The sequence below is a fragment of the Alligator mississippiensis genome, chromosome 14 (assembly GCF_030867095.1).
Source record: "Alligator mississippiensis isolate rAllMis1 chromosome 14, rAllMis1, whole genome shotgun sequence".
Taxonomy (NCBI): Eukaryota; Metazoa; Chordata; order Crocodylia; family Alligatoridae; genus Alligator; species Alligator mississippiensis.
Window position 1 is genome coordinate 18,045,001 of NC_081837.1, and position 13,612 is coordinate 18,058,612.

Genomic DNA, 13,612 nt, shown 5'->3' on the forward strand with positions numbered 1-13,612 from the left:
TCAAGCCCAGGCCCCGCCCTCCCCACCCCAAGCCAGGCTAAAAAGAGGCTGTGCTGCCAGTTCCCAGGCTGCCAGCTGGTGGGCTATGGTGGTGGGTGTGGTGCTGTTGGGGCTCGCTGCTTGGCTGTGCTCGCCAGTGCCACTGCCAGCTTGCCGCTGGTGCCCCCCACCTTGGCCTTGCCCTTGCCCTTGCCCTTGCCCTTGCCCTTGCCCTTGCCCTTGCCCTTGCCCTTGGGGGTTGGGGGGGGCTGTAGCTGTAGCTGCTCCTGCTGTTTTTTTTGTTTGTTTGTTTGTTTGGATTGTAGTTGCTGTCCCCAGACCCCAGCACACCCCAGAATACCCCAGCACCGGTGGAGGCGTTTTGAGTACCCCAGCGCACCCGAGCACAGACCCTGCACACCTGCTCCCCTCCCCTCCCCAGTGCACTGGAGACTGTTGTATTGTTTGGTTTTTGTTTTCGGAGCAACCCAGGAGCACCCCTCTGTGACATGGAGCAAGGACTGTGCAGCCAGCCCGGAGGTACACGAGCACCCCGCCTCCGGGGTGTAGTTTTGAAGTTTTGTGGGGCCGCCAGTAGGCTGTTTTTGATGGGTTTCCTATTGGTTTCCTATTGTTTGCCTACGGTTTGGCTAGTGCTTGGCGGCTGGGCTGCCTTTTGTCCCCTCCCCTGCCCTCCCCCCGGGTGTCTTCCTATTGCGTGCGTCCTGTGGTCCACTCCCCGCTACCAGTGTTTTGTTTCGGCCGAGTAGGCCAGCGGCATGCGTGCCCCCCTCTCATGTGACCCTGTGTCCCGGCCGTCCTGCCCCTGTGGTCCTCTCCTGCACGATGCAGCATGGAGGAGGGGGCCTGTAGCTACGCAGAGGCGGCCGCTGGCCGCGCAGTGGGGCCGGGCCCGGGGCCAGGTGGCAGCACCTCCACCGCCTCAGCATCTTCCATCCCGGGTGGGGGGACCCCCTTCCCAGCACTCACCCGCAAAAATGGGGTGAGATGCTGGCTACCTGAGAGGGAAGGGGCCACGTTTGAGCCATATGTGCGGGCCCTAGCTCAGGTAGTGGGGGCCCCGAAAATTGTGGCGGCCTCCAGGTTCCATGGCAAGGGAGTGTTCTTCCTTGCCACGGAGGCTGCTGCCCAGAAGGCGGTGGAAAGGGGGCTCGTGGTGGACGGGGAGTATGTCCCCCTTGAGCCCCTAGAAGAGCCAGGGACCAGGGTGGTCCTCAGCTCAGTGCCCCCGTACCTCCCAAACTGGGCCCTCCTGCCCCATCTCTCCTCACTGGGGAAAGTCATCTCCCCACTGGTCCCTCTGCCCTTGGGGTGCCAGGACCCCAGCCTCCAGCACGTGTGCTCCTTCTGGCGGCAGGTGATGATTCAGCCGGCAGCGGGGGCATGGCCGGGGGTGGAGGGGTCCCTGCAGGTTATCTTTGGGGGGGTCCCGCACCGCGTTTTCTTCACGGTGGGGGACCTGCGGTGCTACAAATGCCGCGGGGTAGGGCACCTCCACCACGAGTGCCTCTACGGGCAAGCGCGGCAGGCACCGCAGGCCCCCGCCAGTGGAGGGGGTGCCCCTGCCACCAGCACCCCCGGCCCTAGCAGCAGCCCCCCAGCAGCAGAGCCCCCCACGGCCATGGCCACAGTCACTGGGGCGCAGGGACCAGGAGACGGGGAGGGGCAGGTAGGCCCAGAGCCGGGCTCAGCCCCGGCCTCAGCCCCAGGCCCAACCCCTGCCCAAGCATCCACCTCAGGCAGCCCTGCTGGCCGTGCTGAGGATCACCCACTGGGTGAGCGGGTGGAGCCCCCCCCATCGTGGCGGGCACAGAAAAGAAAGGCCCCGGAGCAGCTCGACCACTCCCTAGAGAAGGGCCCCCCGGCCATCTCCAAGGAGGGGGAGGGGGCTGATCCATGAGAGCCCCCACCAGCCAGCAGAGCTGCTCCGGAGGACCCCCCCTCCGGAGAAAATCCGCGTCATCCCGGCGGAGGAGGCCCCAGAACCAGAACCAGCGGAGAAGCCCATGCTAGAGGAGCCCCCTGAGCCTGCCACCACCGAGGTAGGGCCCTCCCCAACATCGGCATCCCCCAGCGAAGGGACGCTGGGGCTCACCCCAGTGAGCTCCGGCACGGGTCCCGAGGGGGAGGCCCCCTCTGCCCCCGCCCCTGTGGCACCTAGTGGGGAGGAAGGGCAAGGGCCAAGCTTCCCCCCCTCCCAAGCTCCCCTGTGAAGGGGCTGCAGATCTCCGTCGCCCCAAGTTGGAGGCCCAAGTGGGCCGAGAGGTCCAGATGGAGGCCGAGGAAGCCTCTGCCAGGCCATCGGCAGAGGCGCAACAAGCCAGCCAGCCAGGCCCCACTGGACCCGACCAGGCTGAGGATGCAGGGGGGTCAGCACGCAGCGTTGAGCCTGCAACCCCCCTAGCCCCGGCGGTCCCCAGGGATAAGCTGATAGCCTTCCTGGAGCGGGAAAGCACCTGGTGCGCTCCGGCCCGGGTGCAGCTGGCCCTGGACTGCTGGGGTGACTCTGGCAGCATCCTCGAGGCCACGAGGGCACTGGTAAAGGAGGATAAGGGGCCAAACAGGTGCAACGCCAGGGTGTACAACCGGGCCCGGTCCATGTATGACGCCTGACGGTGTACGGGCGGGGGGCCGGGTACCGGCTGGGCATTGCCCTGCGCGAGCCCCCGGCCGAGTCATCGGAGCCCCCTCCTGCCAGCCATGATGTTGCTTAACATCGCGACCCTCAATGTCCGTGGCTGCAGGCAGGGTCTCCGGAGGAGCCAGGTGTTCTCCTTCCTTCGGGAAAGGGCCTACTCGGTGGTGTTCCTCCAGAAGACCCGGACAACTCCGGCCGACGCTGCCACCTGGCGGCTGGAGTGGGGAGACAGGGTCTTCTTCAGTCACCTGTCGGCCACCTCTTGCAGGGTGGCCACCCTGTTCTCCCCGAGCCTGCAGCCGGAGATCTTGGAGGACGTTGAGGCGGTGCCAGGCCACCTGCTCCATGTCCGGGCCCGAGTGGCAGGGACGGTAGTGAACTTTGTGAACGTGTACGGCCCCGTCCTGGACCCAGACGCGGCGGATTTTTTCCGCCAGGCGGCCGACTACATGGGCACCTTGAGCCCTCATGAGAGCCTGGTCTTAGGCAGGGACTTCGTCACCCACGAGGAACAGAACCGCTCGCGTAGGCAACGGTGCCAGGCCGCCGCGGACGCCCTCAGGGGGATCCTAGAGGAGCACTCCCTGGTAGACGCCTGGCGAGTCTGTCACCCCGACGGCCCCCCAGCCCCCACGTACGTGCGGGTGGGGGGGGAAGCAGGCAAGCCACTCCCATTTGGACCGGATTTACATCTCGCCCTGCGTTGATGCCTGAGCCGTGTCCTTCAGAATGAGGCCGGCCCCCTTCAGCCATCACCATCTGGTGTGCGCCCGGGTTGCGTCTGGCCCCAGGCAGCGGGGGTCGGCCTACTGGCACTTTAACAACAGCCTACTGGAGGACCCGAGCTTCAGAGCAGCCTTCTGGGAGTTCTGGCTGGCCTGGCGCGGGCAGCGGCAGTCTTTCCCCTTGGCTCAGGGATGGTGGGACGGGGGGGAAGGTGCGCATCTGGCTGTTTTGCCGCAGCTACACCTGGGGGCACACGTGGGAGCGGGAGGCGGCCATAGAGTGGCTCGAGCAGGAAGTGTTGGAGCTGGAGAGGCACCTGGTCGCTGACCCGCGGAATCCGTCCCTCTGCGGAGAGTGCAGGGAGAGGCAGGAGGAGCCGAGAGCCCTGGAGGACCACCACGCCCACGGTGCGTTCGTCTGTGCATAAGTCCACCTCCTGCGGGAGATGGACCATGGCTCCCGCTTCTATTGCCTGGAGAAGCAGAGGAGGGCCAAAAAGTACATCACTTGCCTGTTGGCGGATGGTGGTACCCCCCTCTCAGCCCCGGGAGAGCTGCGAGATTGCGTGAGGGCCTTCTACAGAAGGCTCTTTTCCCGGGAGACGACCGAGGCCGCAGCCTGCAGCGCACTCTGGGAGGAACTGCCGCAGGTGTGTGCGGGCGACCGTGACTGGCTGGAGGCCCCTCCCCTTGGCCGAGCTCACGCTTGCCCTCCGTCTCATGCCCGGCAGCGAAGCGCCGGGGCAGGACGGGCTCACCACAGAGTACTACCGGGCCTTCTGGGATGTGCTCGACCCGGACCTTGCTGCGGTCTGGGCCAAGGCTGAGGATTGCAGGGAGCTCCCCCTGTCATGCAGGAGGGCAGTTTTGACTCTCCTGCTGAAGAAGGGGGACCTCCGTGACCTGAGGAACTGGTATCCCGTGTCCCTCCTCTGCATGGACTACAAGGTGGTGGTGAAGGCTGTCTCGCTGTGCCTGGGGTCCGTGCTGGCGGACGTGATCCATCCAGAGTAGACGTACATGGTGCAAGGTCGCTCCATCTTCGACAACCTGTACCTGGTGTGGGACCTCCTGGAGCTGGCGCGTCGGGAGGGCCTGTTGGTCGGCCTGCTCTCCCTCGATCAGGAGAAGGCGTTCAACAGGATGGACCACAGGTATCTCCCGAGGCACCTGGGGGCAAGGGGAACTGGGGGAGTGTCGGGGTGGTGGTGACAGATGGAGGCTAAAGCCGGGGGGGGGCGCTTTTTGGAGGCTTAAGCCCCTGGTGGTTGTGCGGGTGCTGTGTCTGCACCCTCCATACTTGATCGGGAGTGAAACTCTGGGCGGCAGGAATTCCAGACACCAGGTCAACCCAATGCATTGCTATGGGGACTTCCAGGCACTGCTTTGACCAAGCTGAATGAAGTCCTCTTCAGGTGCCAACAGAGTCTGGAACTGTTGATCAGGGTCTTTGCCATCAAGGAGCTGTTACTTATTGTCTTTTCATGGTCAGTCACTGATCGAACCTTCGCACCCAAGAGATGGAGGCTGGTGTAATGTAATAATGTTGAGTGCATCTGAGAGCTGGGGGCCAGCTCAGGGTGCTTGTGTACGTGCAAGACCTACTTGTATTGAGATTTGCTTGTTTGTGTCTCCCATAGGGAAAGATAGAGGGCAGCCTGTCATTCTCCTACGGAGACAGCAGAGAGTGATGGCTGAAGCACCCAGGAAGATGATAGCTGACTTTGAAAGTAGTTCCTGTTATTGTTAATTAATTGGCTGTTATTATCATCACTCTTGCCTTGTTGCTTTGTTGGTTGTCCCTTGTTAATCAATATCCCTTCCCCTTTGAACGTGTAGAAGTTTTGTCTGGGAACCTAACCAACAGAGTATACCAAGGGTCTGATAGATGGCCCACGCCAGCCTGCTCCAATTCTAAATGTAACTGTTGATTAATCCAGTTGGGACCCAGTTGCTCTGATTGCAGATCTAGCCACATGATGAAGCAATAACAGATGGTGATGACACCTGGTTCGCTGATGGCTCCACCTATTGTGAGAGTGGTTAGCAATACACAGGGTACACGTCTGTCTATGAATACGGGCATGAGAAATGGACCGAGTTATTTGCAGAAGTTCCACTCCCCACTCGGCTCAGGTGACCGAGCTTGTACCTGGTGTATGTGCAATTGAGAACACTCCTCCTTATCAATTTTCTCTGACAGTGACTGGATAGTACATGCAATGATAGACTGGGTTCTGGTACGGAGAAGAAGAAAGCTCAGAACGTCAGATGTCAAACTGATAATACGCCTGCAGACGTTGCAATATGCATGGACATTACCCAGCTTGATGGTTTGGCTTATTGCTGTGGCAAAGTAAAGGCACACAGCTGTGGCACAAGTCAACCTTTAATAACTGTGACCATGAAGCTGCCAAGAAAGATGCCAAAAATAGATCTGAGTGATAGCTGCCAAAACCAGAGAAGATTTACCGTGTCCAAATTATGCCAAGAGTTCTCAATTCTATCAATCTGCTTGGCTTACAGGATCAAGATTTGTCTATTGCCAAACTGGTAGAACAGGGAAATCATGAACAATGATGTATTTGGCAAGAACTCTGTTGTCTAGTTCTTGCCATGAAAGGAGAAGACACACCAGTTTGGCAGTCCCGGATATAGTTAGGGCTGAACTAATAGCATTAGCGCATGAAGGAGGATGCCCAGGAATTAACAAGACTGTATCACATATCAAGGCAGCTGGATGATGGCCAACCATGAGCAAGGTAGTAAGAATTATGTTCACAGTTATCTTCCACGTGCAGCGAGTAATCCAGATCATCATATCATCAAAGGGATGTTGAGGAATCAAACAACTGTGGGTTCATGGATACACTTGCAAATAGATTTTATTGGACCTTTTACCAAGGACAGCCCAATGAAATTAATACTCCTTCGTCATAATAGATCATTTGGCTACAAGAATGGAGGTATTTCCTATGAGGAATAACATGGCGCTCACAGCATGCACAACAGTAGAAGTGCTGGTAGAGCAGATATTTTCATGCTGGGGAACACCACAGGTAAAATCGATTCTGATCAAGGACCGTATTTCACATCAGCTGTGACTCAAGGAATCTGTCACACTTTTAACATACGGCAGAGATTTTACACAGCCACAAAGTTCAGGGATTGTGGAATGAGCAAACCAAATTGCCTTAAGGTTACTAATTCAAGGGGAAGATTGAAACCAGAAGCTTCCACTAGTTCTAACAGCCCTGCAAGGCACTGCAGCACTGCGCGGTATAACGCCTCACAAGGCAACGACAAGAAAAAGGACAAAGACAAGAAAAATACCGTTGCTGGAGCTGTGGTGGTTGCAGAGTCATCTTCCTACTGATTTGCAGCCCTGCGTAATCACGGATGCATGGATCCAGAAATTATTGAACACAATCAAGGACATTGATTTGCACGTTGCAAGAACCTTGGGGCTAACAAGAGGTGAATGGACTATCAACAGCAGCACTTTTATCATCTTGCAAATCCCACTGACTGGAAGCTGGAAGATCATGCTATGTATCAGGCAATGTTTAAAAAAGCACACCCTGTTGTCTCGGACGGCCGGAGCCGACTCGAGGTGATATACAAATTGCTCGGTCGTTTGGGCGGGCTGGTGAATGGAGAGGCAGACAAAGCGTATTGGTTGCAAAAACTTTACTTACGCTGCTAGTAGCCACGACGCAGGTGGTCCGGTCGCTTAAACAACTCTAGGAGCTGCTCCAGCTGGCAAGGCTCAGGCCAGCTAATCTGTCCACAAATTAAGCCGGCAGGGAAAGGGCACGTCGAAGGATTGCGCTCGGCGACGGGGAGAAGAATCGATAGGTGATCAGTCTATCGATTAGCTCAGCCGCAAGCCAGATATCTTTAGAGGCATGCTGCAGCATGCTCGCAGTTCTCCGACTTGGGTGGAAGTCGCACAAAATTTTATACGGCTAACAAGCCAATTGCTAGCCGCCACGTAGGAATAATTTAGAACTGGCCAATAGTGGGACACACATTTGCATGCGAATGGCGGGAACTCTCTTGCACCGGGGTTTTCTGTTGCAGCAGAAAACTTTTGCTGTGCAAGAGACTCTCATGTGGCGGGAAAATTCCATCGTGCCGAGGCACTAAAATCACTGGGTTGTGACACCTGTCACCTTTGGGATTAGGCCTGGGGTTGTTGAGGGGGAAAGTATTCTTAATTAAACCAATGGGGTTCTTAATCCCAATTAAGGGTCCCATGGGGAAAGGGGAAGAGCCTCAACCCTCACTAAGCATAAGCCTGTGGCCCGGCTCTAGTTAGCAGACTATAATTAACTAGTGAATCAATTAATACAAACCCATAAGATGGTGATATAAGATTTGAAGAGCAATAAAGGGAATTCTAATCTTGCTGCTGCTGGAGAATGTGTTATCAATGAGAGCTGAAGGATGAAAATGGCTGTCAATACCATCAGAAATCTAGCAAAAGGAAGCCAGTCTGGATCCACTATTGTCATTTCCATGCAGTAAGGATCTGAGAGTGTTTTAAATTAGACAGGTTTTGTTGTTTGGAGATTAAATCTTAGGACCATATTGATAGGGGATTTACCCATTGATGCTCATCATCTGCCTTATGCTAATGTATCTAATGTATGTAATCAAGTACTGTAAAGTTGACATCTGGAGCTATGGACGCTTAGTGAAAAACCTAGACTGTTTCATGTCATAATGGCTGTTCCAGACATGGAATTGCACTCTGCACTTTGCCACTAGAGATGATGGTAAAGTCGTTTGCCAGGACAACATATACATAGTTTTCGGACAACGAAGCATGCTTATAACCCTGACATTGTACCCTCTCCTGCACCCCCAAAGATTTCTGTTGTCACCATTTTAAATGGAGAATTCCTGATCCCATTTTCACTGACAGGAACATCATTTCATTACAAGGGTCTAAATCTTAAATTTGCCTTATGACAGCATGAGGCCTCGTGTTCGAGGCAGTCCTAGACTATCCCCAGTGCAGTGTAGGAAACCCCTTCCTGACCATGCTGGGGCAGAGCCTTTCTGCTCACCGGATCAGCACCTGCTTCCTCTCAACAGTGTGGCCAGTGCGTGCACATTTCCAGCCTTGTGTCCGAGGGCCGGGGAGGCCAGAGGACAACATGGTGCAGCATAGGGGTGCATCTAGTATATGATACCACATACCCAAAGCCCAGATACCCTCCAAGAACATGAAGATAATCAGCTCCTACATATTCTCAATACCATGCAGCAATGCTCACACAGAACAGGTTTTTTCAATGGTGACCACCGATTGGAGACACCAGAGGAACAGGCTGGTAGTGGACAGTGTGAAAGCCGAGCTCCAGATCTGCATTAATTTTTCAGAACAATGCAAAGACATGTACTTTCACTTCCTGGGGAACAAAAAACTTCTGAATGATGCCAGGAAAGGACAGAAATATCAACAGTAGTAGCTCCTAGAATTGAGAGTAAACATTTCACATTTTGGTAGTCTTTATAGATGTGGTTCTTATGAATTAGCACTAAATTTATTTTTAAAAAAATCACTATACACTAAAAGCAACAGCCCTCTATTCTTAAGGAACCTCAACGGCCACTCTGAGCCGCGTGTGCACAAAAGTGGAGAGCTGCTCTTTAAAATAGCTCTCTCTCGTATATATATTTTCATTGTTGATATTGATATTTGAACATTGTTACTAATATTAATTGTTGTATTGTTTATTATTGAATATAGTTGTTCATTACCCCTCCTATTTTGGGTTGTATTATTATTGCACCAGCTTAGAGTCAGGCGGTAGACCTAGAGCTGATGAGAGTCAGCCCCCATGCATTTATGGTAGGGTCATGTTTTTACTTAGCTTATTTAGCAGGAGCCACCCTCAACAGCTCCAGTTCCTTTGCCATCTTCTACTTCTCCAACATCGGGGCATCCAGGACCATGTGGCACCTGGCATTCACAACCAGCTGCAGGGCAGAGCCAGGCTGGTCTGTGATGCTCTCAGTGATAGCAGAGACCCAGACTTGGAGCAAGAAGGGGGCAGAGAAGAAGAGACACAGGGACATGAGGACTCCAGTAGTGAGAAGGGGTCAGACCTATTCCTGCCTGTCACTGACTTTGTATATGCCCTTGGGAAAGTCACTTACCCTGTTTCTTGGTGTCTGCACATCTCCACTGAGCACAGAAGGGAGAGCAGGGCATGGACCAGGGGCGGGCACTAGCGCACAGTCTCGGCCTGCAGGTGGGCAGCCCTGATCCAACTAGGACTGAAGGGACTGTAGCCCTCACTAGTGAGTGGCCCCTCTGCAATGGGCTGGGAGGTCACAGAGTCCAGCTCCTGGCAGTTGCGTGGACCACACAATCACCACAGGGCCCCGGCCGAGAGCCAAAGCACTGGGCTGAGGAGAGTTGGCCCCCAGCTTCCCTCTGCACCTGAGCCCGCCACAGTAGTGCTGCACGTGCCCTCCAAGGTCCGTGCCCTGCTTGCTCTAGTTAAGCCCATCCTTGAGTCCTATGGAAGCAGGTGCAACAGTGACCTGCCTTTCAGGGGACAGCACTCGGAGCCTTGGGGCAAAGGGGCAGCAGGAGGAGGAAGAGCCTGGAGCTTGGATCCTGCTGGGCAACCTACAACAGGGGTTATGGGATCCCTGGCATGACCCATGAGGAGTCGGCAGAGATGAACACAGGAAATGCCCAGCCTCAACTAGTGCAGACAGTAGCAAACGGTGCTAGACTGTTAGGCCTGCAAGAAGAGAATCAGAACTCCAGAGCCAAAGCAGCATTCACCAGCGGTCATCCCAGCACAGCTCTCCCATCATCCATCCTGGGGTCAGTGCTGAGCCCTGTCATTTGGCTACAATGGGATTTGTGGATGCTTTTGCAAGCCCTAATATACTTTTGGAAAAAGACCACGCAAAGCTACAGGAATTCATTTGACACAATGTACAAAATGCCGATTGCTTGCCAAGTGCAAATAAGCTAGGACAGGGCTACCTTTCAAAGGTTTTTGCTACAAATTTTGAGGAGATAAAGTCTCTAATTAACTCATGTAAATCTTTGGCCATTACATCTGATGAGTCCACCAGTGAGCAAGACAACTATCATGTACCGCATGTTTTGTATTTCTTTTTGTATTTCTTTTGTATATGTTTTGTATTTGATTTGTATTTCTGATCAGGTTGAAGATGGAGACAGGAAAGTTAACTAGTGCTCTCCCAACTGCCTTTACATGAACGCTGCCAACTACACTACAGTTTATCAAGTGATAATTAAAAGCGTTTCAAAATACGGTGCAGATTTCAACCGAGGGTCTGCTTTCGTTAGCGACAATGGAACTTTTACATCATGAAACCTTTCAAATCTGCTTCCAGGTGTAATGCCAAATGCTAATCAAGTTACATACAATGTACACATTTCTTGTGTCAGTTAGCTGTGGAGAAGCGAGCCTGGTAAAGTTGATAACCAGCCAGCCGCAAACTTCTATTCAGGCAACTACTGCAAATGCGACTGAAACGACTGAAATCAGTGGTGGCTGCATGTGAGCATGGAGTACCCACCAGCACACAGGGGTCTCTCTAGTGCTCTCCTCTAGGCCCAGAGATGCTGAGACCAGAGTGGGTAGTTTCAGACACCACTCGGGCACCACAGGCCCATCCTGTACCATTTTCTGTGTAACAGACTGCCAATGTGGGCTCACCGGATAGGCTTGAAATACTTGTCCTGGGCTAGAAAGTGCCGGTGAACTCTGAGCCACCCCAGGGCTGGAGTAGGGGAGCCCTGCCCCGTGGAAAAGGAGAAGCCAACTGAAAGAAGGGGTTTTCAATCAGCAGCAGAGGGAGCCGCGGCCTGGGCTTGGGGCAGAGAGCTGAGACCCAGAGACTAGGGGTGGCAGTCAGCCCCCCACTCTGCTGTGGAGAAGCAGTGGCCAGGAGCATAGATGGCATCCTTATCCAGAGCAGGGAGCTGGGGTGGTGAGTTTAGGAAACCCTTTACCTATGCGGGGGAAGCAGGACCGCAGGAGGCAAGGCATTGGGATCCTGAGGCATGGCAGAGCGCTAGGACAAGAGTCCTCAGGAGTTCGGGGCGCAGGCCGGTGCTTGGAACAGGAATGGTGAGCTGCGAGGCGTGTGGGGTGCCTGGCCAGTCATCTGGAGCAGGGGGTTAGATCAGTGACCCCTGGGAGCTGCCTGTGCTGCTGACCCTCTGCCACAGACTGCCCCAGAGGGGACTCAGTCATGTCCCTTATTCTGCAGCTGATTGACATCAGATGGAGTCCCTGAGCTTTGTGCTTAGGGCATGCCAATTGCTGCAGGAGCCTACTCTGTTGCTTGCCTTTTTGGTTGCCACGGAGGGTCACCCTTTAGCCTCTTTGTGGGGGTTGATACAAGTTGATTGCTGAAGACCAGAAGAGCTTACACTGTTGCAGTCTGTCGCTTTTTGGGAAGCCTGTTGGAGCTGCTGGAAAAGAGCACCCTGCTTCCTTGCTGTAGCATCTCAGCAGTGGCTGAAAGCTGGCAGTTACCCTACCTGGGCTTCCTGAGTCAAGGGCTGACTAATGCATTCTGGTTTGTTTTGCCATTTAAGTTCACTTGTAAATAACCTTTCCTATTATTCTTGGTTTGCAAATAAAGTGTAAATAGTTAAATCAGTTAAGTGTTAGACCTTCTTGGGACCACGGGCTGCTCTGTGGGGAGCAGGGGCTGGCTGGCAAGTAAATTGGTGCTGGCCAGAAGCCCTGCCCCACTCTCACCACACCATCCCTGATATTTGGGGAGAGGTGGCAGCTATAGGGCCACCACCCAGCTTACATCTATTTCTGGTACTCCACGATGCGTTGGTCAGGCAGCCTATCCTGCTCCAGCTGCTGCTCCCTGTACCTCTGCATTTCCTTGTTGGTACGCAAGTGCTCCATGTGGACTTTCCTTTCGCGAGGAGCCCAGCAGTGGGGGAAGCAGTTCTGTCTCCATAAGCCAGGTTTTGGCGACTGGAGGAAATCGTGCTGCTCTCAAGCCGCTCTACCCTAACCCCTCCGAATGACCAGCAGTGGCTGGAGATGTTCCAAATGGAAAGGGACAAGTCCTATCATATTGTCTCAGTGCTGGGACCACACATCACGAGGCAGGACACAAACATGCATCTGGCAGTCCCACCAGACAAGAAGGTTGCAATGGCCATCATGAAACTGGGCAACCCATCCAGCCTCTGCTACATTGCCAACCAGTTTGGTGTGGCTGCCTGCACGGTCGGGTAAGCAACTCGTGAGGTATCCCAGCTGCTTAAGGAGATCACTACAAACAAAATTATCCACCTGAAGAATTACATACACCTCCTGTGTAATACATAGGAGAGACATTCTAGGGGGTAAATTGGTATTTGACTCCCCCCTACTGACATCCACGAGTAATGACACATGGGGGCTTAACTCATTCGACAGTGCTGTTCGTGCAAACACAAACGCCATGTCGTGTGAACAAAAATGCACCGCACCAAAAAAAAGCTGCATTAAAATTTCCGAGCGATCTACATTAACTCCCGTGTTGTCTACACACACCCTAAGTTGTTAGCTTTGTATGTGTTCATTTGATCATCCCTTTTGTGTAAATAGTGATCAACTGTTATTTTTGTATGAACTCATCCTTGTGTATTGTATATAGAGTATTTCAAACTTTTGATATTATTTAATATTCACTTGCATATAGCAATTATTTCCTGTATATAATTACATTCTGTAAATAGTTATTTCTGAGTCTGCAAGGTGTTTCCATTGTAAAAAGGGAGCCTTTCCTCCCAGGAACCCTCTGACCACTCCTAGGTGAGCTGAGCAGTGGTAAAGCTACCTGGCACCCCAGGTCCCGAACATCTGGACGTAGCTGTGGGTAGCAGTGCACACCAAGGGTTACATATAGCTGGAAGCTTTATCAGGCCTGGCAGGGAAAATGGAGCAGTGAAACACAAGGGAGACCCTACCAAGTGTGGACTGCAAGCAGGAGAGCAGCAGGACAGGATAGAACGGCGAGAGGTGGATATGGGCTAGAACAGAGGAAGAGTATGAGCCAACCTGCAGACAGCCCAGCTGAGCAACAGAAATGGAGTATAAATATATCCCTCCCATGTTATATGACTTCTCCCAAGAATAACACTCAGCTTCCACTAGCTACAAAAACTATCCATAAGAAAAAGCTTCTGTGTGCCATGAGAACACCACGGTGGAGTACTGTTTCAATA